At 34.3% G+C, this 27,817-nt stretch overlaps 1 long non-coding RNA gene across 1 annotated transcript; it reads left to right on the top strand.

The window, feature by feature from the left end:
• Positions 1-506: 506 nt before the first annotated feature.
• On the top strand, positions 507-19,335 carry LOC109119774 (uncharacterized). The gene is made up of 2 exons (XR_002027198.3): positions 507-641; positions 18,717-19,335. It is a non-coding gene; the product is annotated as an uncharacterized lncRNA (long non-coding RNA).
• The last annotated feature ends 8,482 nt before the right edge of the window (positions 19,336-27,817 follow it).

Here is a 27,817-nt window from a genome sequence, read left to right as displayed (position 1 = left end):
TATTTTTAGTGTTAGAATTTAATGTATTGTGTGTACTACTTTTGATAATTGATATCTATTGAATAAGTAGGATAATTATAATACCCTAGATCCAAAAAAGGACAAAAAATTAGTTTTCTAGAAATTGCAGGAGCCCAACAAGAGGGCCACCCATGGCTTGTGAATGTGACCATGGACTGTAGGTGTGTCCCATTGAAGGGAACCCAAAAATGGGTTTAGACAATTGGAACCGCGTCCCAAACCAACTAACGGGGTGTGGTTCTAATGTCTGTGATCGACGATCTGTGGTCCAGACTCCCAAAAGAAAGTTACTGACAACCATCGAGGGGCAGTCGGTCTGCCCTTGGTCAGTTAATTAGTGGATGCGGGTCGTGAACTGACAGTTAAGTTCAGGGGTAGTTGGTATTACCTTATTATTTTATCGCTATACTATGTCATTTTACACTTCACAAAGACCCCCTATATAAGTGATATTTGCCCCCAAATTTCCCAAAAGAAATAATTCTCTAAAAATCACAAAAAGAAATCAAGTTCTTTCTCTCAATAATATCTCTCTCTAGAAAACTTGAAAAAGAAAGATTCAACCTAGGTTTCATGTCAAGTCTCAACTCCTCCATTGAAGATTATCAATTGGCTTGTAGGTATGATGGTTTTACTTCATGGATTCCTTCCATTCACAGAGTTCTCAAATTCCTTTATTTTCGAAGATAGATATCCCCAATTTAATTAAGGGTTTTTTCCTAAGTCATGTTTTTTTGTAAATGTTGATTTGAATTATTTAATTATGATCTTTCATGCATGAGCTGATGAAATAATATGATTTTATAATGATTTCCCATGAACCCATGTAATCCCCGTGTTTTAAAGTTATGATCAAATGTTGTAGTATTTTGATTATAACAGAAGAGTTTTATGAAATCTAGAATATCTTGAGAGAATTAAATGAATTTATGATGAAATCTATATCTAATCCATGTTTTCTAAATGTTGATGATTGAAAGTGGGGTTTGAACCTTGAAAGGTAAATTATGAAATTATGCATGAAATCTGTGTAAATGTTTTACGGATGCTTTGAGTGTGAATTGTAAATAATAATGATGTTGATGTGTTACTGAAAGGATTTTCTCATATACACAAAGAAGCATGATGTGAAAGGTTTTGTCGCATAATAAAGGGTTCTAAGATATAATGGTCTTCTCACCTAATTGAATCAAAGATTAAGAGTTATCCTAATGAGACCTAGATTGGATTAGTTATTCTATTATATATTTCCATGGGAAATGACTTAGGTTGGATTGGAAATATAAAATTCCCTTCCATGGATAGTAAGAACCTGTAAGAAATGATTATTCCGATAGATTTATGCTTAGCATCGACAAGATATTTAGATGAAATCTCTCTCGTTAGTAGAGGTTGGGTTTCTGGAAGTATTCTCCTTATACCTTACCGATGTGCCCCTATAGGAATATTGTATATATAGACATTATCTAGTATATCCTCCTATGCTAGAAGTTATGTTCCTTACCTTGGCAAGTGGGATAATACTTTTTCCTTGTTGGAGATACTGGGGATAATGTTATAGCTCACACGGTCTCTATGTAGGGTAAAAATACATTCCACATTAATAATTAATTAAGGTTATTTAAAAAAGTATTGCATATGTTTTCAAAGATTTTAATCTGGTTATGTTGCATTTACCATGATTTATGACTTATGTATTCTAACCCTTTTATATCATGTTTTAGGTTGGTCATTTGCATATCATGGAATGTCCTCTTTTAAATGATATAAATATCTTATGCATAGATATTATACTTAGTACATTGTTTTGTACTAATACATACTCTTGCCTGTATTTCTAAAAATGTGGGGTTCTATAGTTAGGTTTCTCAATTTCTTAGCTACTGATTGATTTAAAATTCCCGAGCTTAGGTGACTCTTCATGGTACAATGAAAGATTTTCATTTTTTTTAGTTTCCTTATTGTATTTCTAGCTTTGGACATGATGTATGGGTGTAAGATCCCGAAAATGAATTAGGTGAACAAGAGCCTAACATGTTGGTCATGATGGTTTAAGGTCCTTAATAGGTCTATAATGTTGTATTGAGTCAGTGTCTAAGAGTTTAGGTGATTTGGAAGTGAAACGTCAAGGGACGACTAAGACATTCAACGACTAAGTCACCTATGTGCCTCATATGTGGTTTTATGTGTTTATGTATGATTCATAAAGTTATAAGGTCCTTAATTTAGTTAATATAGTGTATATAGGCAGTGTGTCAAGTTTCGTGGAGTTTGGAGTTCAAATGTTCTTGACGTTCGAAAGATTTGCCTTGAAATGACGTGATGTGTCTAGGCATATTTCGTCGAGTTTTACGTGTTCGTTTTGGATAAAATTCACGTGATATGTCCTAAAATTGTATATAATATCATGATTTGGTTGGAAACATGTGGGAAAATATACACAAGGACCATCCAAGGGTCCTTGAGGAAGGACCCAAGTTGGTGCCCAAGACTGCCCAAACCACGGGGGCGATCGATGCCCAGTGGGTCAGTCGACGCCCCGCTGGGGGGTCCATTCATTTGTTACTTAGCCATGGGAGAATATAGGACAACTACCATCCTTAGTCCCAGACCACAGAATAAAAGGACGGTTCGTTGGTCAAAGGACGGGCTATCGTTTGGCAACCGTCTGTGAGGTAGCCCTTGCGTGCAGTTCACTGCCAAGTGAGGGGTGAACTTGTAAATTCACCCCACTTCCGAAAAAGAGTATTGGAGGTTCCTTAAGGGTAATTGAGGTATTTTAACTATGTTTATAAGGCTAAAACACTTAAAGTATTTCATTCTTCAAAATCAAAATCTATAATTTCCTTAGAAATTCCGTAGAACTCCACTGGAGCCAAAATTAAAGGGAGGGATTGATATTGGAGGTTTGAGTGGAGATTCTTAATACAAATGAAGAATTATCTTCATTTATGTATGCATTTTTACCCGTGAAACTCTATTCATTAAGGAGCCCAACTTTCAAAGATGTTTTCTAAAGTTTTCAAAGTTGAATTGTACAAATTTATGATCTATGCATGGGTTCTTGCATTAATGGTTTTTAAAAATGGATTATAGATTGAATTGTAATTAATTAGATGATTTTGACTAAATTAACCAATGAGCACATGAATTGGATGAACCCTAGTTTTTGACTAAGTTATGGGTTACTTTTTATTGACATAATGTTTATGAATTCTATTGTACATTCCTATGTGTTATCTAATGATGCAAGAATTGTGTTCAATTTATATCTAGGTTGTATTATATTAATAAATATATAGTAAATTTACTTAGTTTCATTTATTATTGTTATAATCGTATTGGATTATTGTTCATGACCATTAGTAAGGGCCTTATGGTGTTGAATTGGTTGATTTAGCATCAAATAGAGGTGTTGAGGATTTAGTGGTGGTACGCTGCCCTATTTACTTTATTTTATGTTAACAAGAATTCAATTTTATTTTTATTGGTATGGTTCACTTATGGTGGTGGTGTTATGTGCTTTACTTACAATTGATGTGGCCTTGTCGGCGTTATTTTAAGTAATATGATGATCATGGACTTTTTGAAAACTACTTGAAGTGTTATGATGATTATGTGAAGTATGATAATGTATCCCTACATGATAAGTAATGTGAAAGTATAGTGACTTCTTCGATTGATATTTCTAGGTGATCATGTTAGACTATTAATGTGGCTTTGTGTGTATTGTATAAGGGTTGATGTATGCTTATCTCTACAAGACTATATGAGTCTATGATGGTCATATTAATGATAATATGATAGTTCATAGGATGTCTTAAAGATTATATGGTTATGTCTATGTGTTTCTAGAAGGACATGTAATATGAGTTAAGGTGAAGTATGTTGTGTCTTGTCTTGGTTGACTTGCGTTCCTCACTTGATGCATGTATGAATGTGAATATTAGATGTATTGACTTAGGATGATAAAGTATCTTAGTCTTGAATATATTTGTGATATATGACCTTAAATGATGTTAAGAGGGTCTTATATGTGAAACCTTGATCCTAGTGGTAAGGTTATGAATGTTGAAGTCGAAATCCCAGATGGTATCCTTCAAAGTAAAGGAATGATAGACATATGGTTGATTTTATGGAACGACATCATATCAAACCTTAGGAAAGTCATGATGAGCGTTTTGTCGCCATTGTGAGGTATACCTAACAGACTTTGCTTTGGTAGGGTAAATGTGATTGGGTTATCAACTCGATATAGAACTCTTTTATATGAACATTAAGTGTAAATTACTCTATCAGAGCAAAGGCTATCAACGAGTGAGTATGGTAAGGGAAGTAGTTCTAGTTAAAGAATGATACTAGATTACAAAACATGCCCTTCATATTCCTTAACCATGTACCTACATGGGATATTTCCAAGTTCTACAATTAGCAAGTAGAACACCCTCATCGAAGTAGGTTAGAACTTCGGATTCCATATGAGTGTTGAGGAATAGTCTTTGAAGTTCTCTATGGTATCTAGATATTCCCCCTCCCCTGTATCAAATCCGAGGGATGAGATGAGTTATTTTGTGACGGGTGTCGCTGATCTAGTGAAGGAGGAATGCCGTACGCCGATGTTACATGATGATGTGACCCCAACTAGACTCGTGGTGTATGCCCAATCAGTTGAAGAGTCTAAACTTAAAAGGATGTCTAGAAACTTAAAAAGAGGTAGTTCTAGTGATCAAGATCAAACTAGGTTCCAAAAGAGGTCTGAAACTCAAGAAAAACCTAGGAGTGCTAAGGTGAAATTGGAGAAAGGAGGTGTTTCTAGAAATGGATAACCTACATGTGTTGCTTATGGAAAGAGGCATTATGGAGAGTGTCTAAGGGGTACCGAGAGTTTCTATGGTTGTGATAAGGAAGGACACAATGTGAAAGATTGTCCTAGCATTGCTTCTAGAGGAAGAAAGAGTAAGAAAGATGCTCCTAATGTTCCAAAGGATGATGCTCCATATAAGAAGAGTTTCTATGCACTTCGGATTATAGGAGAGAAGCCGGATGGTGGTGAAGATGATGAGGGTATGTCCTTGCCTTTCTATTTTAAGTGATATGAGTTCCTTATAAGTGGGTGAGTATTGTTAGTAGATGGGATATAAAGTCATAGAAGCATGTTGCATGATATTTAGGAGCTTTGTTGAAATTGAATTTCATTAAATTTTTGCATTGTGTATTTTATGAAGTTATGATTATGTTGTATCACGTGTTTATATGATGTTACCTTGCATATTAGCGTGTTTCCATCATGAATTGCCTAAAAGTTGCAATTTTGAAAAAGTTGCATAAAATCACTGTAAGGGCTAATATATAAGTATAATATTGAATGTAAAATGAGTTTTTCTTATTTGAAATAAAGCATGTGTGTTTTGTAGCATGATGAGTTATATAATGTCTTCTAGTGTCTTGTTGTGTTGTGAATTTCTAGATAATGTGAAATTGATGTTTTATTCTTTATTATGTGTTATGTGGTATGGTTAAGAGCTGCTAATTGTATCTCTATTCTTGAAAGTGTTCAGATAGTGGCAAGTGTCATTCGATGACGAATGTTGTCCAAATAGGGAAAATGTAAGATCGTTGAAATGACTTAGGTGAACTAGAGCCTAACACGTTGTTCATGATGGTCTAAGGTCATAAATCGTTCTATAATGTGGTATTGATGCAGTGTCTAATAGTTAGGTGATTTAGAATTGAAACACCAAGGGACGACTAAGACGTTCGACCACTAAGTCCCCTATGTGCCTCATATGCGGTTTTATATGTTTATGTGTGATTTATGAAGTTATAAGGTCCTTAAGTGAGTTATAATAATGTATATAGGTTGTATCTCATGTTTTGTGGACTTTGGAGGTCAAACGCTCAAGAACATTTGAAAGGTTTTCCTTGAAACGACCTTGTGTGTCTAGGCATGTTTCGTTGAGTTTTATATGTTCATTTTGAATGAAATTCACGTGAGAGGTCCTAACTCGTATACGAGCATGTTTGGATTGGAAACGTCTGGGCAACTATCCCCAAGGACCATACAAGGGTCCTTTAGGAAGGAACCAAGTTAGTACCCAAGGCTACCGAAGTGAGTATGGTAATGGAAGTAGTTCTAGTACTAGATTACAAAAAAGTTCCCTTCATATTCCTTTACCATGTGTCTACATGGGATGTGTCCAACTTCTACCAATTGCAAGTAGAACACCCTCATCGGAGTAGGTTAGAACTTCGGATTCCATGCTTTGATATCATGGTCTGTGTCGGTTATTGCCTATTCTAATCATATGGGATACCTACTAGCATTACAGAAGTCCTATGAGGTTTAGGTGGTGGTATGGGACTCTATCTAGACATTGCACAATAACTTTGAAGGTGTTAGTGAGAGTCCTAAGTCTTGTCCAAGACCTTTACTTGAATGTCCTTTATGTGTTGAATGTATCCTATGTGAACTAATGAATGTAATGACTTAAGTTAAGTAAGAAAGTATATTAAACGAATAAGTACTTATCTAGAGTAGTTAAGGATTGTCTAGTTAAGGTGTGAAGGGGTCATAGGAGTGGGTACTTTGTATCTTACCTTGATCGGTCATAATAATGACTCTAGTTAGGGCATATATTGATTTTGTGGGCATGATTTAAACTTAGGTAGTCTTAAGGATTATTTAGGTAATATTGAAGAGGTCAATCATAGACGTTATCTTCTTGATTTACTGAAATATGTTTTTAATAGTCTTTGGTAAGAGAATTTCATATTATCTATATGTTCATATGTTTGATGTCTTGTAAATATGTATATGTCCCATTATATGGAGTCTTGAGGATTGTTTAGGCATGCTTAAAGAGGGTGTATGGGCGGTCTCTCTTTTTGTTGCTTAAGTGAGACTTAAGATAGCTTTTACTGGGATAATTACATGCTAGAAGATATCTTGGGTGAAGGAAGCAACTTCACTGTAACACTGAAGAACTTCATTGTACAGTGAAGTGAAGCTACTGTAAAATCGCTTCATAAATGTGCTATGCTTAAATGTTTTCTTATGTGTTTATGAGTTGATAAATGTTTTTCTTATGATTATGATCTGATTTTTAAATGAAAAGATGTATATTTCCAATAAATGTATGTTTTCAAGATTTTATGCATTATGCCATACTTAGTACATGTCGTTGTACTAATTCCACGCGTTTATCTATCTCTATAGTAGTTGGTAGGTGAGAAGCATTTAGTAAGCAAGACTTGGATCGTAGCTTTATTTAAGTGAAGTCGAAGTATGTCCTCAATTGACTCGAGGGCATATGTGGATGTCCTTTATGTCTTTTATTTCGAAGTATTATAATAGACTAAGTATTTCTATATTTTGATGTGTGGGCCGTGTCTCAAGTATTCTCGTATCTTAAGTTTTATGAGATTGATTTTTAGTATTTCCTATGATTTTATATGAAGAGAGTTTTAAGACTATGAAATATTTTGTGAAAATTTTTAATTCCGCACTACTTTTCATTATGTATATGCGATGACTGATATGTAACGGCTTGCACAGGACCTCCGAGAGGTCAAGTACGCCGGTCGCAATCCGAGATTGACCCTAATTTCTAGGGTGTGATTTCAGGATGTGACAATGGGCTAGGACCAATTTCATTCTATTGTACTATATTCCTATTGAGACAAGTGTTTTAGACTTCAACTTTTCCTTTGTAAAACATACTGGACTTCAACTATTGTTTTACTTCTATTGTTCTCTTTATTATGTTATTAATGCAAAGTAGATTCTATGGGTCCTTAGGGGTCGTATACACCATGTTACATCTAGGGGGTACCCCTTTGTAATGATAAACTTTGCATCAGAACACAAGATTTAGAAAGGTATTAGGATATGATATAAGCCACACCGAGTAGAGTTTTGTTCATAAGTATGAAGTTCACTACATTTATGAACGATAGACTACAAGACGTTTAGGAAATTCTACTTCTTTCATTACTCTAATGTCTTGTGATAGAATTTAACTGTATAAGCTCTCTAGGAATACCTATCACATGCTCTACGTGATATGTCTCCTCGAAGAGCTTACACTAGAAGGGATGTGAGAGAGAATTAGGAATAAGAAGCTTAATTCATTCTCGTCAAGTTTCAGTTGATCCTTTTTCCCATAAAGTGACTAATCCGATATTTAGGGATGTTTTTCAAGTGTTGGTTCAAGCCGTGAAGTCTCAAGCAAACAAAGAGGTTCCAATTCCTACGAACCCAAATATTGGTACGATAACATCTAGAGTGAGGGACTTTACTCGGATGAATTCTCAAGAGTTTAATGGTTCTGAGATTGAAAATACCCTTAAAAGTTTGTTGATGAGGTTTATAAGGTTTTGCTGATCATGGGAGTGATACAGGTGGAGAGGGCAGGTCTTTTTTATTGGGAGAAGTTTAGCTCCACTTTTATTAATAGTTTCTTTCCCTTTGAGATGAGGGAAGCCAAAGTTCTTTATTTTTCCAAACATAGAAAAGGGAGTATGAGTGTGAGAGAATATCTTGTATAGTTCATTCAATTTTCTAAGTATGCTCCAACATAATAGTTGTTAATTCAAGGGAAAAGATGACTAAATTCGTTCCGTGTGTATCCAAAATGATGGTTAAAGAGTCTCTACTATTCTCATTAATTACATGTACATCTCTTGTTTAATGATTCATGCCTTATAGATTTAATAGGAGAAACTAAAGGACAAGTCTATGGATACTAAAAAGAATAAGATTGGAGAAAGTAATTTCTCTCATGCAAAGTCTGATAGGCATACTTGTCCTAAATTTTGATAATGGTTTTTCGGTCAAGGTTCCTCTTGTTACTCCTAGGTTCAACTAAGATAGGGTGTCTAAACGTAATCCTTAAGGAGGTAATGATAGTAGATCTACATTGCCCATATGTAGCTATACTAGGTGTGGAAAGAACCACTTTTCAATTGTTGTAAGAGTGGCCTTAAAATGATGGATTGACCATGATTATTGTTAAAGGAAAAGAGGGAAAGCACACTCCTCCTAATCTTTTGGGTTCCAATGCTCCTAAGGAAAACCGATTTTATGCACTTCAGACTTGTGGACGAAGATGTTTTTCGTGATGTGGTTTCTAGTATGTTGAAAGTTTCCCAACTTGATGTACCTTCTTTAGTTGATTACGCTGCTACCTTGTCTTTTGATACAACATATTTTGCTATGAGGTTTTATTTGCTTCCAAATGTGTTGTTTGATTGTTTTTCGGTCACTACTCCTATTGGTGGATCTATTTTGGGTAAGAATGTCTATAGAATATGTCCCGTTTCCTTGTCCCTTAGAGTTACTCTTGTTTACTTGATAGAGTTTTATATGCTAACCTTTGATGGCATATTTGTTATGGATTGGTTCCACTTATGTTGTAGTTTTTTGATCGTAGAACTCGTGTAGTCAAGTTTAATTTCCAAAATGAGCCTAACCTAGAGTGGGAAGGGGGAAATTCTATGCCTAAGAGTCAAATTATCTCTTATCTTAGAGCTAGAAAGATTATTTCTTAGGGTTGCATTTACCTCTAGTTAAGGTGAAAGATATAGATTTTGAAACCCCTATTCTAGAGTCGAAGCCTGTTGTTAATGAGTTTTTGAATGTGTTTCCAGAAAATTTTTCAAGTATTTCTCCTGAAAGGGAAATATACTTTTGTTTGACCTTCTCCCAAATACACAACGTATTTCGATTCTTCCTTACCCCATATGGCTCAGGCATAAGTTAAGTAGTTGAAAGAATAATTGAAGGAATTGTTTGATAAGGGTTTAATTCGATCGAGTATCTCTCTATGGGGTGCTGCAATTTTGTTTGTTAGAAAGATCTCTTTGTATGTTTATTTACTATGGTAACCTAAATAATTTAACCAATTCTAATAAGTATCCTATTTTAAGGATAGATGATTAATTTAACCAACTTCGAGGAGGAAGTTACTTTTCCAAGATTGATCATAGGTTGAGTAATCACCAATTGAGGGTGAAAGAGGATGATATTCTGAAAAAGGATTTTCAAAATCGGTGTGGTCATTATGACTTTGTCGTTTGGGTTGATTAATGTTCCGACGATGTTTATGGATTTGATTAATAGGGTGTTTAGACAATACTGTGACATGTCTGTGATTGTGTTCATTGATGATATAGTGATCTATTCGAGAGGTGAGAATACAATTGTTGAGAATTTGATGAACGTGTTGGAAATACTTAAGGACTAAAAAATCATTGTGAAGTTTACATAGATTTCCTGGGCCATATTGTTTCAAGTAAAGGTATTGAGGTAGATCCTAAGAAGACAGATGCAGTCAAGAGTTATCCTAGACTTGTAACCCCTTCAGATATTACATGTTTCTTGAGTTCTTCTAGTTACTATGAAAGGTTTATTGAGGTATTCACTTCAAGAACCTCTCCTATGACGTATTTAACTCAAAAGAAAGCTAAGTTCATATTGTCCGATACATGTTAGAAGAGTTCCCAAGTAACGAAAAATAGACTTACTTCCTCTCATGTGTTGACTTTACTGGAAGGGAGAGATAGTTTAGTGGTTTATTGTGATTCCTCAAGAATTGGGTTGGAGTATGTACTTACGAAAAATGGAAAAGTAATTGCCTATGCCTCAAGAAAACTCAAGATATATGAAATGAATTATGATATGCATGAATCGAACTAGCGCCGATTGTTTTTGACTTAAAGATTTAGAGGAATTATTTGTATGGTGTGAATGTAGATGTGTTTACTGACCAACAGAGTTTGCAGTATGTGTTTAATCAGAATGATCTAAATCTCTGCCAAAGAAGGTGACTTTAACTAGTAATTGATTATGATAAGAGGTGTTCTGTATCACCCCGGAATGAAAAATGTGGTGTCAAATGCTCTTAGTTGGTAATCAATGGGAAGTGTCGGTCATAGTGGAAAAGAAAAGAAAGAGTGAGTTCGAAGTGTTCAGAGATTGTCATGATAAGGTGTTCGATTACTGGACTCTACAAAGGGTGGTTCTATGGTTCACAACAGCTCGGAATCATCTTTAGTGATAGATATGAAAGCCAAAAAAGGTCATTATTTATTTTTTGTTGACTTTAAATAAGTGATACTTAAGAAATCCTTTCAGGCTTTCTCCCAAGGGAAGATGGTGTACTTAGATATGAAGGTCATTTATGTGCGAAATCCCAATTACATAAGGTAATTTATCTTGTCATAAGTTCATAGTTTGTAGTATTCCATTCATTAGGAGCCACCAAGATATAGGGTATTTAGCGGGATGTCTATTGGTAGAATGGGATGAAGAGAGACATTGTAGAACTTGTTAACCAAGTGAAAGCTGAACATCAACGTCAAACTTAGAAGTGAGAAGATGTGACTTTGGTCCAAATAATTATAAGGACAATTCCTAATAGTTATTTTGGATATTATAAATAGTTCTACAAGTATTAAACACCTAGATGAATTCATTATTCCAAATAAAAACCCAAAATCTCCAAGAACTCTCTAGAACTCCATTGGAGATAAAACTCAAGATAGATCTTGTATTGAATATTTCTTAGGTGATTCTTCATCAATTCTTCATCAAATTCGTGGTCTAGTATCAATTAAGGTATGACCTTCATCCTTGAATCTCTTTTATTCAAGGAGCCAATCTTCAAAGTGAATTCTAAAGTCTTTAAAAGATGAACTTGTCCAATTTTGTAATCTATCCGTGGGTTCTTGCATAAAATGTTTTGAATCATTGTATATTGATTGAATTTTTGTTAATTATATAATTCTCTATGAAACAATTAATTGATGTGCTCTAAATTTGACTACCTAGTGGGTGAGTTGATTATTTATTAATGTAATTGAATTCTTATGTATTTTGATTAGGACTATTGAATAATTTTTTGGATCATGCTAGAATTGTTAGTTGGATACCATAATTTCATAACTTCATGTTGTATTCTCCTTGATTCTTATGTATTGTAATGATTTGATTGATTTGATGATCATGACCATTCGTAAGGGCCTTCGAGTAATGTGTTGGTTGAGTTATCTGTGGATTTAAATGTGAGGATTGGATCAATGATATGTTGACCTAAAATTCTCTATAATATGTAGTCTACTTCTTAGATGATGATGATGTTTGTATGGTCCACTTATGGTTGCGATTTTATGTGCTATACATGTGAATTGTGTGGCCATGTCGGCATAACTTTATGAATTGTTAATCAATGTGGCCTCATCGACATTACTTTATGTATTACAATTATTTTATCTGATAGTTTGAATATGTGATTATTGTGAGAGTTTATATGACTTATGTGTTTATGTGGAGTCAAAGAATGAGTCCCTCTAGTTGATGATGTGGGTCTCTAGTAGACTATAGTTTACTTATTAGGTGCATCACTTGATGTTGAAGTATGATGTTTCTTGATATATTATATGATACTTGTGATACTTATATTGATGATACTATAGTAGTGGACAGGGTAACCTATATATGACATTAGTTACTCCTATGTGATTCTTGAATGATATGCTATACATGATATGGTGAAGTATGAGTATGTCTTATTTTGGTAGACTTGTGTCCCTTACATGATACATGTAGAATCAGAATATGAGTTCTTGACTTAGTATGTTAAATATACTTAGTCTTGTATGTGTGATTGATATGTGACCTTAAACATAGTTAAGAAGGTCATTATGTGGAACCTTCAACCTAGTTGGAAGGTTATGATATCCTTGAAGTCTAAAGTCGTAATGGTATCATTCTTGTGTGAATGGTAAACTTAGGGTGGACATGCTAGAACAACATGAAATCATCCTAAGGGATTTAATTGAGCTATCCTCTTCACCATTGTAGGTAGCCTTAGTGGATCCTTTTTGGCAAGGTGTAATGTGATTGAGTTGTGAACTAGATACGGAAAATATTCATGTACTCCTTTTTTGAAATACTCTACGAGAACAAATGCTAGCACTGAGTGAGTATGGTTTGGGAAGTAGATCAAGGTAAGGATCAAGCTAGAGTACAAAGAAACCCTTCATATTCCTTAACTAGGTTGCTACATGGAATGTGTCCTAGTTATACCATTTGACCGTAGAACAACCCACCATCAAAGTAGGTTCATGACTTTGGATTCCATGTATAGTTAGTATGGTCTATGTCTTCTATTGTCTATTCCTATCATATGGGGTACCTACTAGTGTTTGATAAGGTCTATGATGTTTATGTAGTGGTATGGGACACTATCTAGACGTTGCACAATTAGGCTTTGAAGATATTAATGAGTGAGTTCCTAGGTCTTCTCCAAGACTTACTTGATGACTTAAGTTAGAAAAGCATGTTAATGAATAAGTACTTACCTAGAGTAGTTTAAAGGTTGTCTGATTAAGTTATGAAGGGGGCATAGAAATAGTCACTTCATGTCTTACAAAGGGATGTCTTAAGAATAACGCTAGATAGGGAAAGTAAATTGATAAAGTAAGCATGATTAAAGGATAATTAATGTAATCTTGGAGAGGGGAAATGGGTGTTCTCTTCTTGAATAACTTAAGTAAGTCTTTTGATACCCTTTGTGAGGAGAATGTCATATTATATGTATAATATGATGGGGAGTGAGAATGATGTTATTTTAGTTGGTGTAAAGAATCTTTTAGGTGTGTGTGAAGGGATTGTATGGGCGGTCTCTTCATGACTCACCGAAGTGAGCCTTAGAATCACCTTTGGTAAGAGTATCTCATGTTTATGTGCTTCGAAGGTGTTGTTGATACTATTTTGTGATGTGTGAGTTATAGGTAAAGTTATAGTGAAGTCAGTGTGCATTCACTGTAAGGTTACTATGATTTTATACTTACTATGATTTTGGTATAAATTGAGTATAATTTGTAATGTTTCCTAAATGTGATGTTTGTTGCTTAAATGTGGTTCATATACTTTTGATATGAAGTTTTAATCAAAAAGAGAATGTTTCTCATAAATGTCCGTTTCTCATGATTTTATGCATTATTCTATACTTAGTACATGCATTGTACTAATTCCATACATTTTGTTATATCTAAATGTGTAGAAAGAAGGTGAGAAGTGTCTTTAAGCAAATCTTGGAATCTAGGATTCTTTCAAAAAAAGTTGAAGTATGTCCTCACTTGAATCGAGAATATAACTATCTTTACACTTCTTTTATCCAAAGTACTATAATACACTAATTTAGTTCTATATTTGTATTATATGGGCCGTGTCCCAAGTATTCTTGAGTGTAAGATTGGCATATGTTGAGACTTAGTATTTTCGTATGATTTTTATATGAAAGATGTTTTAAGATATTTCTTGTGAAAAGTTTACATGTATGCAATGAATGATGTCAAATGGTTTGTAAAAGACCTCCGAGAGGTCAAGTACACACTCCGAGAGTGTCATATATTCTAGGGTGTGATTTATGGGTGTAACAATAATAGATATACAACCTAATAATCCATGACACAAACATGTTGAAGGCAAAGAACAAAAGGTAATGAATCAAAAGAAGGGAGTATCACCATGTCATTTGGTGATCGCGACTTACCTTGTCGAAAGGTCCGCCCAATACTCAATGTGAAATCTATAAATACTAGTTTTAGTTGTTATTTTTAGGTAGTCAGGACATTATTATTAATTTTTTCACTTTTTAAAACTTTAGTGTTTATATTTTCTCTTAAGTTTATAGAGGGTTTTTGGGAGACTTGAAGATCAAATGGTTTCATCTTCCCCAAGTAGGAAGTGGGTCTTCTCTATCCTTCTTCATTCACTCATATTAATGTTTAAATTCTTATACCATTTGATTTCATTATCATTTTAGGTATAATTTGTTATTGCTTGATGAGTAGATAAACCCCCCAATTCTTGGGGTGTGATTTAGCAAATATGAGTTGATATTTTTGATGGGCCTTGTTTGCAGATATATTAGATGTATTTAATGGTGATTTCACCTAGGGATTATGGTTTAAATTAATGGGTTCGTAGTTTCAACTTTAAATTTAACCACGTGTATTCGGCTTGCCTGAGAGAGAGGTCGTGAAACCAAGACTACTAGACTGGTTGCCTAAGGATTAGGTTGACATGAGGTTCAGTACGGAAGGGTGAGGCCAAGCCCCATGTTCTAACACTTAGCTCGAGAGAGTGAGTGGGGTAAGGCGTAGGTTGTCCTTCATGGGGAAAATGGGTGTCTGATACGAATGCATTTGAACGGAGTAAGTTTCCCAAGAGGGAACTTACTTTCATCAAAAGCTTAACCTAGTCACCATTATCTTTCAAAATTTCTACCGAAAGCATGTACCTAACTACAAATCACAATGTATTTTGTGGTCACACACAACGATGTTCTCCCCGAAAATGATTTTTTTATTGTTACTTTTGTTGATTTACTATACTTGTGACAAAACCTCCTTTTGATAATTGACACTTTGGTTTCACCCCTTTGATTTACAATAGTTTATTCGTTAATATCTTTATCTATGACTAATTAAAATAAAATTCTAATTGACTACATCTTCTCAAAATCTCTACCTTGGTACAGGACCCCAACCCTCATTGGGTCACTAAACTATCGATCCTCGTAGACATTTATACACTAGGCTAGTGTTGTTGGTCACGATAAGCATCAAAATGGCGTCACTACCGCGGAGTGGTGTTATGTGAAAATGTAGTTAATTTGAACTCTTGTTTTCCTTAATTTTGGTTTTACTAATCGTAGTTGTAGTTTTGTTTTGGTTGCTTGAACAGCAACGCAGGAAAACAAACATGAACGAGCACTATGTATATCACACATATAATCCTCTCCTAAAGTTATTAAACCTCAAGGATATTGTTCAAATAGGTAGGAGAAATGCAATTCTGGAACTATAGATAATGTTCAAAGAACTTTTTGTAGACTTTCCCATCTCATGAAATACCTTGTAAGACACTAATGGATTGCTTCTATCGGGGTCTCAAACCTCAAAATAAAAGCATACCTGAGCACCTTTTGAAGGTGGAATGCTGAGCCAACCCTACAAGTTGTTGTGACACTACTTGATTGAATGGCTTAAACCGACAAAGAGGCTCAAAAGAAGTACAAATGGGATAAACTGGTGGTACACGTAGATGTTCTATCCAAATGGGTGATGGGATTGGAAGAGCAAGCCAGGGAAAAGTACAAGAACTTCTGCCTTCGAGAGCGTAAACATAGTAAGTGTCATGAGAGTGTGAAAAGTGACGATACCCCTTCACTGCTCCAGCACAAACTTGACGAGCATGACAAGAAACTGAATGACATGAAGGAAAACACTGACATGCTAAATGAAGTAACTACTTAGAAATCCATGACCATTCAGCTGGAGGATGCACAAATTACCCATTTGATGGCATGTCACTATCCTCTGTTCACCGAGGATTCACCTAATTACACCATGGGTGATTCCAAGGATGAAGAGTAGTTTTTGACTTTCGTCGTTACGCGACGTTAACTCAGGATTTTTTTGGTATGCAACCCAAAAGCCATCATTATATTTTGTTTGCATATTAAGAAAATGATAGTGTCTTAGTTTTATAGATAGAAATGTGGTAGGTTCTGTGAAGGTGCAGAATGGCAAGAAGTAGATCTAGTTGGTGAGCCACCAAAGACACCGACGGTCAATTCTATTTTCCCATTTAAATAAAGGTATCTTCAAAACTTTGAGTTCGTAAAACCCGATGATCTTAACAATATTACTGTGAATCACCTACTAGATCGACGACCCCGATGAATCACGTCATGGGAACATCCAAGTTTGCTAAGCAGTTCTTTAAAACTTGATGAAGTACAAATATATTTGGCGATGCGCTAAACAATTCAGAAGTTAAAGTTGCCACCTAATGGGAACAAACAAGATAATTTACAAGTAAACACAGAAAAAGATAACAAATGTATCATTCGAGAATGTGAGTTGACGACGGGCGGATTCGATCGCTAAAAAAGTTGTACAAATATTAATGAATAACTCGACAACATCCAACGTTCCAACCATACCTTAAGCTGAATGCTATATCTGTTGAAGGGCTCAACTAGAAGGAACTACTTAACCAAGATTACTCTCTATGCCTATCTCTATCTTTCTTTGAGTTGAACTTTGGATCATTTTGATATATTTGAGGATAAATATTTTCTTTTTTATTTATGGTGGGATGAGGCTCATATTGCTTGTTTGATACACATATTTGTGTTTTTCTTATACAATTGGGTTGTCTATTTTTATTGTGTTTTCAAACTGCTTTGTGATTTATTGATATAAATCCTTTATGTTTTTAACTGCAAATGATTTTGACCTTCCAAAAATTTTCAGTTTTTGAAAATATTTGCCACTTCTTGTATTGAAGGTGGTTATTTTCATAGAAAGTTAAGTCTCAGTTTTGATTAATACCGATGACTTTGAATAGTCCTCTCAACCTAAAAAATATGAATGAATGAGACCAAATGAAGTTACATAGGGAATATGTGAACTCTTTGCATATCGATATGATTAACCATGTATCAAATTGATTTCTCTTGTCATGATTATTGCACACTAAAGAAAGTGTGTAGTTTTATTTGGCTTTAGTATCGATGCCGTGTTTGATGAGATTAGTATGAAACATGTATGAATGAACCTATGATTTTCCTAGTTAGTCTGATTGCATTAGAAAGGTGTTCTCTTGAAATGATCTTAGGAAATTTTAAAAAGTGTGAGCCAAATTTGACATACACCTACTTTGTGACCTACCTGCCCTTGAGCCTTATCCTTTTTTGTGATTTAGTGAATATCCCAAAGATTAAGTTGGGGTTGTGGTTAAATGGAAAAGGAGAAGACAAAAATTTCAAGAAAAGTCTCCTTAACTCACGGTGCTACAAATAATATGGCAACCCTCTATGTAAAAAAAGAGAAAAAAAAAGACAAAAAAAGAAAAGAAAAAGAATGAAAAATAAATATTATGGGATAAAGGTCCATAAAAAATTTGGAATTCAAAGCAATCCATGGAGTGAAATAATAGGATGACTCAGAAGCACTAAAAGAAAATTTGTAGAAAAAGGTGGAGGAGCGGAAGTGTTTGTGAGCTCCAGAGTTCACGAGGATTTTTAATCACTAAGACTAAATGGACATACCTTTGCACTCAGACCCATTACAAGCCTTAGAAAGACCTTTTTAATATTGACTAAGCCAATCCAAAGTATATAGGAAAATAAGGGCAACCCTATGGGTAAAAACATGCATTGTGTTCATCTTTTTGAGTAAGTGTTGCATCTGATTCCTCATCTTAAAATGATTAACTTTTGTGTGTGAATATGGAACCATTGTTTATGTGAGGACATTTTTATACTGTTGTTTAACTTTAACTTGCATTAGTAGCTAGTATTGTGAGCATGAAAATCTTTGGTAATGGTGTGTCATAACTTGAATCTTTGAGTACACAAGTGATTTTTGCATGAGTAGTTTGAGTCTTATTGTGCATATTCATAATTGAGACTTGTGTAGGACTGTTTTAGACATCCTATTTGAAATGCTAAAATAAGTTTTACTTGAGGAAAAACAAAAGTTTAAGTTGGGGGTGATGATGAGTCCACCAATTTGACACATTTAGGGATTTATGTTTATAGGAATAGTGTCCTCAAATGCTTATTTTGTCTCAATATATGATGAAAACTCTTATGTTTCATGTATTTATGTTTTAGTGGAAGCACGGACATTTACGCACAAAAAAAGAACAAAAGGGCTGAAAAAAATGTAATAGTTGAAGTTGAGCCTCGCCATCATCCCTTTGTTCCAATACCCGAAGCCCAGAAGGAAGTGAATCGAAAGGCAATGACAGGATCATTTGGAATATCGCCGATCAGTTCCACAAAGCATATATGTACCGCCCAATGATCCATGACACAAACATGCTAAACTCGAAGCACAAAAGGCGATGAACCGGAGGAAAGGAGAATCACCAAGTCATTGGACGATCACGAGTCACCTTGTCGAATGGTCCGCATCAACACTTAAATTGAAATAAATAAATAATAGTTGTAGGCGTTATTTTTAGGAAGTACAAGCATTATTATTACTTAGTTTTTTATTTTTTCTCTCAAGTTTGGAAAGGGTTTTTGTGGGAGACTTGAAGAAGCAAGGGTTTCATCTTCCCCAAGTTTGAAGTGGCTCTTCTCTATTTTCATCATTTGCTCATATTAACATTAAATTTCTTATACCCATTTGATTTCATTATCATTTTAGGTGTAATTTGTTATTGCTTGATGTGTGTCTAAAAATCCCCATTCTTGGGGTGTGATTTAACAAATATGAGTTATTATTCTTGTTCCCTCTTATTTGCTGATAGGCTAGATGTATTTTAATGGTGATTTCACCTAGTGGTTGTGGTTTTACTTATTGGGTTTGTAGTTGCAACTAAAAACTCAACAATGTGTTTTTGGGTGGCACTCACATCTCAAGACCATAACCTAGACGATATGGCTCTCTCGGAGTGCAACTGGTGTACTTGACCTCTCGGAGGTCTTGTACAAGACCTTCCGTATCGTTCATCGCATATAAAATATATGAAAAGTAATGCTGTCACAGCCAAAATCTAGACCGCAGATGAGACCGACGTCGTTAATCTCTCAGAGGTCGTAGACAAACCTCTTCTTAGCTTTCATCACAATCATACAGTTAAATTTGCAGAAAATTTAAAACATTTTAATACTTATTAAAGTGTACATAGACTTTACATGATACTGCATAAGAGTGATATTATAATAATCTCAAACTAAAGCAACCATCTGTTAAAGATTAAACAGTCGAAATATAGAATCATAATAATAATAGTTTGCCATTCGTCCTTATTACAAACGCTTGAACAAATGTTTGAAATGAAACGCTAGGGACTACATCCACCAAATATGTCTATTGTACTAAAGCTAGAATAATAAAGTGTAGCATCCTTGAACTCAAAGAGGACCTACAAAAGTCTGGAGATCACTAATCTAAATTAGTTCGTCAAATCTTAAATCTTCTCTAAAACCTGCACCTATAAAAATACTAATAATATATGGGATTAGTACACACTTGTACTAAGTATGGGTATATGCACATAAAGACATAAGGACTATGCATGATCAAGGAATCCTAAAGTAATATGTTGTTTTCGGAAAGTTAAGTCACTTTACTTTCTTAAATCGTTATTTATGATTCATGCTATGAATATGACATGTTATTATGCAAATAAGTCATATGACTCATTTTCTATATGAACATAAGACCTTGGAATCATGAACATAATTTTAGAACAACTTGAACAAAACATAAGAAATTTGCTCCTCTAGGGCGAGAGCTCTTCCCTCCAGCCTTAGTTTATTTCTCAGTCTTTTTCTTCTTTCTATTGTGTAGTTCAATGATCTCCTTTGATCTTAAGTTTTACTTACAAGTGCAATGATTCATAGTAGTCGCGTACCTATAACGAATCGAGTAAGTAATTCAAAATACTAAGGAAATGATTTGGCTACCTTACTTACAAGTTATATTTTCCATTATTATAAAATTGGGCATGAATGTATTTATAAGCCAATTTTTATTGGCTATGCCCATTAATTGGTTGTTAACCTAATATATGAATGTTTGAGGCATATATTCATACTCCAATATTGGCATAAACCACTAACTTGTTAAGATTTCATTCTAATCAAACGTTGGTGATTGACATTCTTAAGCTCTTACATACTTAGCTCACTTTGAACTTACGTTTCTACTTCTTTGATCAATTGTTCACTGAGAACATGCTACTTTCATTATTTCATACTTTATTTAAAAAAATTAGCATTAAAAGGAAGTAGATTATGTGAGCTAACATGAAATTCAGTGTCTGCCCCACACCAAAAAGGGGTGATTCACCGATCAAAGTAATCCTAGATCATGTGAGTTAACATGAAATCCAGTGTCTGCCCCACACAGAAAAGGGGTGGTTCACTGGCTAAAGGGAAACCAAGTCCAGTGTCTTACCCACACGGAAAATAAGTGGTTAACGACTAAAGTGAAACCAAACACTTATGTTGAGCATTAACCAACATAGATCATGTGATCTAAAATGGAATCCAGTGTCTGCCCGACACTGAAAAGGGTTGGTTCACCTGCCAAAGAGAAACCGAATACTACCTAGATCTCTTAGGTGGAATCCACTGGCCAGTTCCTATGCTAGAAACATAGTTCAAAGATTAGGAGATTTCGGAGACTAGTTATCCACCTTGGTGGTATCCTTATCTCATGAGGGTTATATTTGCTTGCACAAGCTCATTGTTAGTCTATCGGTGCTTTTCTCAAATTCTAATACTTTTAACTTTTTAGAGTTGACTCATACATTAAAAAAGCTTTCGTATAATATGAGGTATGCTTAACTCAATGGATGACTTGTCATCCCTTTCTTTACTTGATGAATGTGAACTTTAACTGTACATTATCATCATTGGTGTTAATGAGACTTGTCTCACAATTTCTAAAACCCTCTTATGTGAGTATATTTAACATAATTGTTTAGGTGCTAGTGAGACTTGTCTCACTTCCTTTAACACCCCATTCTGATCGATTTCATAGCTCATAAGATTTTAGATATGTCATTACTCACCTTATCTTGCTCAATGTCATTCGGTAGCCTTATACTTTTCTTTATGAAAGTTATTAACTTATTCAATGTACTACTATATTCGTAGTTCATTTTGATAGGGTATGTGGGGACTTGTCCCAATGATTGGCATACCCGTGGTTATGAATTCATTGAGTTACATTGGTCATGCTTAATTTGGTATAACTTAGTCATTAGCCAATTTTTATATCATATTTTGGAAATAATATGTAAGCTAATTTATTGGCATAAACCAAATTATGTTATTAATACTAGCCAAGTCAATTGTTTCATTAATACATTGTAGTAATCTCAACGTGTCAACAAGCCAACTTTTAACATTCGATTAGCTTATAAGAAAAATTTCATCTTCTCAAACACAATTGGCATAAGCCAAACTTTCATATATTATAATAAACTAAACCTTCATTTTTAAGCAAGCCAACTTTTAACATTTAATTGGCTTATAAGACAATTCAATGTTAGATTGGCCGAGCTACAAAGTTTATTTGGCATTGAAGATTCATTAATTAGCTTTGATTTACATCTTGTTTCTACTTGGAAACATTGAATTCCAAATGCTTACAACATATCTACTGTAAACACAAATAGTAAAGTTGAAAACTTCATTCTTTTCTACAAGAAACTGAATTTCATAAACGACTTATAACAATTTCATCTTCTAAAACACAATTTGGCATTAATCATACGGATCTAACCTATAGGTCTCAGTATAAATTATTAAATTATAGAAATCTACACATAATGATCAGATAGCACCACATACCAACAACATGCTCAAGATTTCGCGTTATACATACTACTAGAAGTCGAAAGTAGGGAGAACTAGGGAGATGAACATTCAAAAATTTCATTGGCAACAACCCTAGTTTCAGATCTCTTGAATTAAAAATGTTTGAAAAGACTCCTGGGGAAAGGAAAGCAAGAGAGAAAACCCATACCTTATTATATAATAGAATCTACGAAGATCACCTTGCACTTTGCATGTAAACCTAAAAGAATAGCCTTGAAATCTTCTAAGGAGAATTTTCTATTTTTCCTTATGTTTGCTTACTGTTTTGAGTCGTGAGTTTTCTAGTGATTGAGCGTGAGTCTAAGTCTTAGGAACTGATATTGAATAATTCAAGTTAGGTTAATTAAGTTAATTAAATAATGAATTACCTAATTACCAAAATGCCACTCTTGAATTGACTAAAAATAGGAGAACATTTGACTTAGTCAAATCTGAAAATTTTCTAAGGGTTTCAGCTTGATTTTGATTTTTAATTAATTGATTAATTTTCTAAGTTAATTAATTAAGTGACCTAAGGTAATTAATAAAGAACCCCTAAGTCATTAGGACCATAAACAACCCTTTTGGACCATACTAGGTTAGGTACTAGGATGTTTCTTAGTTAGTTACTTGTCTTAATGTCACCGGGTTAGGTCTTAGGTTGTCGAGTACCTTAGTTAGATACTTTTTATTTGTCCTAGGTTAGTTAGTTATCTAGATCAATTGGTTAGAGACTAGGACCGGTTAGGGATCTTGGCCCCGCGTGGGCTAACCCGAACGCGCGCCTGTCCCCAACCGCTCTAATTGAATGGTTTAGCTTGACTCTTGGCCGGTTGCACATGTGTTGCGTGTACTTTACTAAATAACTATTCTGGAAGGTTCATTTGGAATGTTTACTTATTGTACCAAGGATTCTCACTATGTCTAGGCACTACTTAATCTACATGATTATTTTAAGTGTTCATGTGCTATGGTACCTAGGCTTGACACTTGGATGTAGTACATAGAGTGTTAAGTGGAAAATAATTAATTTTAGCTTAGGGTCTTCATGGCAGGTACAATTCATAAACAAGTTTGGATTATATGTTAAATACTTTTGTATACAGATATTTTGGCTAACACCCTTAAGACAATATTCTATTATATGCCAAATATTTTTCAATATTGGGCATTGGGATGCCTATGTACCCCAATATGCCTTCTTAAAAATTTACTAGGCTCTTCACTAGTCATGTATATTTTCTGGAATGTCACAGGTGAGGAATTAAAACTTTTCATAAACATTCTATAAATCTTTAAAAACTCTTTCATATAAAACTCATAGGAAATGCTAAGTCTCATTTCATCAAATCTTAGACACAAGAATACTTTGGAACACGTCCCATACAATACTAATATAGAAAGTACTATGTCTATTACATACTTTTAAATAAAAGACATGAAAGACATCTATATATGCCCTAGAGTCAATTAAGGACATACTTCAACATATTCTTAGATGACTCTACAATCCAAGCTCGCTTCATGATCCCTCTCACCTTTCACCTATACCTTTAGAGATGACAAAATGTATGGAATTAGTACAACTACTTGTAGTAAGTATGACATTATGCATAAAATCATGAAAATGGACATTTATTAGAAATATGCATATTTTCATTTAAATATCATGTAATAATCATAAGAATAACATTTAACATCTTAGAAGCAGATAACATAACATTTAAGAAATTGAGAACATTTTTAGGACAACATTACAATAACCTCAATTCACTATACAATGAATTTCTTCACTGTTATAGTGAAGTTGCTTAATTCTACCATGGGCAATTTATATCATACAATCCTCTCACTAAAATCTATCCTAATACTCACTTAAGTACGACAAAGAGAGACAGCCCATATAACCTCTATTGGCACATCTAAATTATTCATAAGACCACCTACAATGAGATCAACACACACTAATAATACATCAACACATAGACAATATGACATTCTCCTTCCAAAGGCTATCAAAAGGCTTACTTAAGTAAATCAAGATGAACAACCATGATTGACCTTTTCAAGAGTACCTAAGGCTTAGATCATGCCCACATAATCAACAGCTTCCTTAACATTCTTAAGACTTATCTAGGTAAGATAGAAAGTGACCATTCCTACTCCCCCTTCACACCCTAACTAGACAACTCTTAACTACTCTAGGTAAGTATTTATTCATTTAATATGCTTTCTTAACTTAAGTCATTACATTAATTAGTTCATTTAAGACTCATTCATCACATAAGGAAATTCAAGTAATAGTCTTGGACAAGACCTAGGGACTCTAACGAAAACCTTCAAAGCCTATTGTGCAATATCTAGATAAGGTCCCATACCATCACCTAAACCTTATTGGACTTCTCTAATGCTAGTAGGTATCCCATATGATGATAATAGGCAATAAACGACATAGACCATGATAGCTAGACATGGAATCCGTAGTTCTAGCCTACACAAATGGGGTGTTCTACTTGCAAATGGTAGAACTTGGAAACATCCCATGTAGGCACATGATTAAGGAAAACGAAGTGCGTTGTTTGTACTCTAGTCTTATCCTTTAACTAGATCTACTTCCCTTACCATACTCACTCGGTTCTAGCCTTTGTTCTCATAGAGTAATTTACATCAAAGGTTTGTATAAAGAGGTTCCATATCATGTTCATAACCCAATTACATTTACCCTACCAAAGAGGTGCACTAAGGCTGCCTTACAATGGCGACAAGAAGCTCATAATGACTTTCCTAAGGATTAACATGATTCCATTCCATACAATCAACCTTAAGTCTATCATTCCTTTACATAAAGGATACCATTATGGCTTTCGACTTCAACATTCATAACCTTACAACTAGGTTCAAGGTTTCACAATAAGGACTCTCTTAACATCATTTAAGGTCTCATGTCATTCATGCATACAAGACTAAGAGGCTTTAGAATACTAAGTTAAGACATCTCATATTCACATCCATATATGCATCAAGTGAGGGACAGAAGTCAACTAAGACAAGACACAACGTACTTCACTTTAATATATACCATGTCATTCTAGAAGCAAATAAAATAACCACTATAATCTTTAAGTCATCCTACATAATACCATGTCATCATCAATATGATAACCATAATAGACTAATGTAGCCAAGTAGGAATAATCATGAATCAACCCTAAGGTTATACACATAATGACAACATCATACTCTAACATTATCATCTAAATAGCGTAAATAGAAGAACATATATACTTTCACTTACTTATCATGTAGATATATATTATCCAAATTCACATAATCAACTACACAAATCATCATAAATACTTCAAGTATTGCCGACAAGGCCATGATCATCATAATACATAAAGTAACACCGACAAGGACACATCAATTACAAGTAAAGCACATAATACCGCCACCATAAGTTGACCATACCAATCACAACATAATTTAAGTATAATTAAGATAAATTAAAGAGAATTAGGGCAGTGTACCACCACTCCATCCTCAACACTTCAATCCAATGCTAAATCATCCAATTCAATACCATAAGACCCTTACCCATGGCCATAACCAATAATTCAATACAAAAACTATGATAATCAATGAAATAGGTCAATTCAATATAGTTTTATCAATCTAAGAAAAATGAGACATCAATTCAATACACATATTACTTCAATCAATAGCCTATAGAAAACTACACTAGAATTCATAAAAATTAAGTCCAAATAACTTAACCCATGAAGTAATAAAAAACAAGGGTTCATCAATTACATGGGTTCATAGGTTTATTGATATAAAATCATAAAATTAATATCAATTCAATAAAAATTTGATGTTTCAAAATCTTTAATGCAAAAACCCAAGGAAAGATTATGAAATTGGACAATTCATCTTTTAAAACTTTAGAAAACTTCTTTGAAAGTTGGGCTCCTAGATGAATATAGATTAAAGGATAAAAAACCATAATTAAATAAATATAATCCTTCAATTTGATGAAGAATATCCACTTAAACATCTAATACAATCCCTTCCTTGAGTTTTGGCTCTAATGGAATTCTAGAGAATTTCTAAGGGAATTTGGGTTTTGCTTTTGAAGAATGAAATCTTCTAAATATTTTAGGCTTATAAACATATTTAAAATACCCAAAAGACCCATAAGTAACCTCCTTTCTATTGTTTGAACATGGGATGAATTCACAACTTCACCCTTAAGCTTACAGTGAACCTACACAGAGACAGCACCATCAATGAGTTGACCATCGACGGCCTGTCCCTTGACCAACGGAACGTCCTATTTGTCCATGGTTTGGGACTAAGGCTGTTCTTTGGCCTCAACTTCCATACGCCTAAGTTTCCATCAATGAAACCTTACCTACGGGGCGTCGAATGACCCATGGAGCGTCGATTGCCTCCGTAGGTTGGGTTGTCTTGGGCAGCTTAGACAGTCATGAAGGGTCCTTCCTCAAGGACACTTGAATGGTCCTTGACGATATTTGTCTTGATGTTTCCAAGCCAAATATGTTAATATATGAGTTTAGGACCTCTCACATAAATTTCATCCAAAATGAACAAGTAAAACTCGACAAAACATGTAAAGACACAAAGGGTCATTTCAAGTCAAACCTTTCAAACGTCATGGATGTTCTTGGTCGTTTGACCTCTAAACTTAACGAAACTTGAAACACTTCCTATAAAAACCATAATAAATAAATTGAAAACTAGGGTTGTGGGAACCATGGGTAACTAACAACGTAATCCTTGTAATTAAACAATTCTCTAATAGTGCTTTTGCATGCATTGATAATTCTTTCGTTTATAAGTCTTTTTAATGATTCCACACGGTAAAGTTGCCCTGGTTGCTTTTTTCCGGGCCAAGGAGGTTGTATTAGGAAAAGAATTATCAATATAGATTTAGTATGGTACTATGTAATATGCTAGTGTCAATTGGTTCCAAGTAATAACTAAGACATACATCGATTATGATGTCTAATATGAGGTAAACATAATGGTTAGTAACTTATACACACGTTCGGACCAAGATATGGGGTAAAATTCTCTAGATGATGGAACAAGGATTTAGATATACCTAATGTACAACTTTGCATGTAAACACTAGGAAAGAATTTATATTGCTAGGAATACGACATTAGGAACCAATAGGGGACACATATACCATCGTTATCTCTCAACTTGATATAAACTCAAAATCTACGTTCATTTACTTGTTAACTTATATTGTTTAAGGAATTTGTTTCACAGACCCCCCCCCCCTTATTTACTTGTTTTCAGAAATACATACGGTAAACGGGCATAATTGTGAATTAAGGCTACGTGTATACCATTTTCATTGTGGG

This window comes from Solanum lycopersicum, chromosome 3 (assembly GCF_036512215.1).
Source record: "Solanum lycopersicum chromosome 3, SLM_r2.1".
NCBI lineage: Eukaryota > Viridiplantae > Streptophyta > Magnoliopsida > Solanales > Solanaceae > Solanum > Solanum lycopersicum.
The sequence above is the reverse complement of the archived record's forward strand: the minus strand, read 5'-3'. Positions and strand labels throughout refer to the sequence as shown.